Source organism: Octopus bimaculoides, chromosome 2 (assembly GCF_001194135.2).
Source record: "Octopus bimaculoides isolate UCB-OBI-ISO-001 chromosome 2, ASM119413v2, whole genome shotgun sequence".
NCBI classification, from domain to species: domain Eukaryota; kingdom Metazoa; phylum Mollusca; class Cephalopoda; order Octopoda; family Octopodidae; genus Octopus; species Octopus bimaculoides.
Window position 1 is genome coordinate 179,949,699 of NC_068982.1, and position 2,929 is coordinate 179,952,627.

Sequence of the window (2,929 nt, forward strand, 5' to 3'; positions counted from 1 at the left end):
AGAGAGAGAGAGAGAGAGAGAGAGAGAGAGAGAAAGAGAAAAAATACAGGTATTTTAATTACCATAGAATACAAGACATTGCCTGGTTCCAATCAATAAGCTTTTCCTTTTCGTTTATGGCATGTCAACTCTGGTGAATACTTGATTCTTGGAATTATCTCCCTTACTTCATTGCCATATGGTAAATATGACACATCCTCCAGAGGCGGAAATTATTCTAATCAATCACAAATTTATGTTGTATGATATCTTGATGCGTAGAAAACTGCTTCACGATAACCAATTTTCAGATTTTTTACTTCCTTTTAAAAAATGCAGATATTGTGAATGAATATGACAAATTTTCAGATTTTTTTACGTCATTTTAAAAATGGGCTGATTTTATTGACTCAAACTAACTAGATCCAAGTACAGTGAATACCATCTTCCACAATTTGCTACTCATATGAAATTTATATATATATTTCTATCAAATACACTCTTTCTTGAGCATAAAAAATCCTCTTCTCGAGTGACAATAACTTATATGTTAGATTGTTGCACAAGTTCTAGCTGTTTTGATAAGGGAAATCGGAAAGGTTTGAAATGATTTCACCGAGCACTCATTCGGTAGCCAACACATTGATCTCATAAGTGTCACGCGGTGGAAGTAAACGCAACTACCAAACTTTCAATTCATTATTTCGTTTTTTGTTTTTGCATTTCAATTTGTACATCTGTACTCCTGACTGCATACAAGTGCATATCTAAAACGACGTCCTTTATTTTTTTATCATTATCTGCTGATATCAAAATAAGTAGTATGTTGAAAAATAAAAATATTTTCTAGGAGGGGGGGGGGTGCATTTGTGACTCCAAGAGTTAAAAGGGGGCCTTTGGCCAAAATGGGTTGAGAACCTTTGGTGTAGGGCGGAAAACAGAAAAAGATCGGCGAGAGAAATAAACGAGTGAGGGATTATTAGCCAGCTGGGAATACGGTTATTTGGGTAGAAGTTAAGGATGGAGAAGGGGTAGGTTTGTGCGTGCAAGTTTAGTTGTGCTTAGAGATGGACATATGAGGCGAGTGGTATATGATTTTTTTAATGGAGTTTGTGTATATGTGTAGCAGTGTGCAAGTGAAGAAGTATAACAGCATCGATTAGGAGTATATGAGACATTGGTGTATGGTTTGTAATTGATATGTGTGTGTGAGGAGAGTGAGGAGGTGAGAAAGGCAAGAGGATTGTGGAGGGTGTGATAAAAGTGAGTGGAAGGTACAGGGGCCAGACGTTGTTACATGCAAGTAAGTAATGAATAAGAGAAGCAAAAGAAAGAAGCTCGGGTTCAGGAAGAGAAAAAAATAAGAGAAAAAGCAGAAAAAAATCACAATAAAAAACCTAGGTGTGAATGAGAGTGAGAGAGTGAGTGAGTAAGTGAAAGAGAACTTACTTCGGTGAAAAGACTGAGTTGGTTACGTAAAACACACGCACACAACTCACACACACACACACACACACACACACACGGCGGCGAGCTGGCAGAAACGTTAGCACGCCGGGCGAAATGCTTAGCGGTATTTCGTCTGCCGCTACGTTCTGAGTTCAAATTCCGCCGAGGTCGACTTTGCCTTTCATCCTTTCGGGGTCGATTAAATAAGTACCAGTTACGCACTGGGGTCGGTATAATCGACTTAATCCGTTTGTCTGTCCTTGTTTGTCCCCTCTGTGTGTAGCCCCTTGTGGGTAGTAAAGAAATAACACACACACACATACATATATATGTGTGTGTGTATGTGTGTATGTGTGTGAGTGTGTGTGTATGTGTGAGTGTGTGAGTCTGTGTGTGTGTGTACGTGTGTCACTTCTTGACTTAATGACTCTTCATGGCTACTTACTGACTTGACCTCTCTCATTTGTTTATTGTCTCACGGCCTGTCGCAACATGGTTGTTTGACCAGCTAGAAATAGCAGCTCAACATTCATCGAATCAAGTCCTACTGTCTAAAAAAGAAAAGAAAAAATGAAACAAATAATTGAAGTTATATTGAATAATATAGTCCTAGTTATACTAAAACATAAAAATGTTCATGGCAGGAACATCCTTGGTCATTTGTTTATAAGATCCCTACTGACTTGAGTCTAAGTAACAACAAAACCAACAACAACAACAACAACAACAACAACAACAACAACAACAACAACAGCGACGACGACGTGAACAACGACAATAATATATGACTTTCAACAGATAGCTCATCCCTGATTCTAACCCACGCGCACACACACACCTCCTTGAAATCTTTGTTTACCCTACAACATTTTTCATTGGTCTTTTTCACACTATTATCCTCATGCGGTAGAAAGCTTTGAGTACGGCCACTCTTCATCTGAAACTACTTATTTAATTATTGTCGTTGATGATGTCATTGCTATAGTCCCCTCGCTTATACACCATTTCGTTGTTCCCACTGTTGTTTTTTTTCTTTCTTGCCGTTGTCGCTATAGTCCTGTCATCGTTCCAGTTAAACACGTCTCCATTGTTAAACCCAATTTAAAGGTAGGAAGTCCGACACCATCTGTTATATTACCTTTCACATATTCAGTGAGAAATCAGGATAGCCTTCTGCCGTATATAATCACCGACACATTATTAAGCGTAACAGCTGTTACCATGCCATACAAACATTACGGCAGCCATCCTCCTATCTACCTACAGCTCTCTAATACAGTTCTCCGCAACCTTTTTCACTTGCGGTACTCTTTACTCTTTTACTCTCTTACTTGTTTCAGTCTTTTGACTGTGGCCATGCTGGAGCACCGCCTTTAGTCGAGCAAATCAACCCCAGGACTTATTCTATCGGTCTCTTTTGCCGAACCGCTAAGTTACGGGGACGTAAACACACCAGTATCGGTTGTCAAGCGATGTTGGGGAGACAAACACAGACACACAA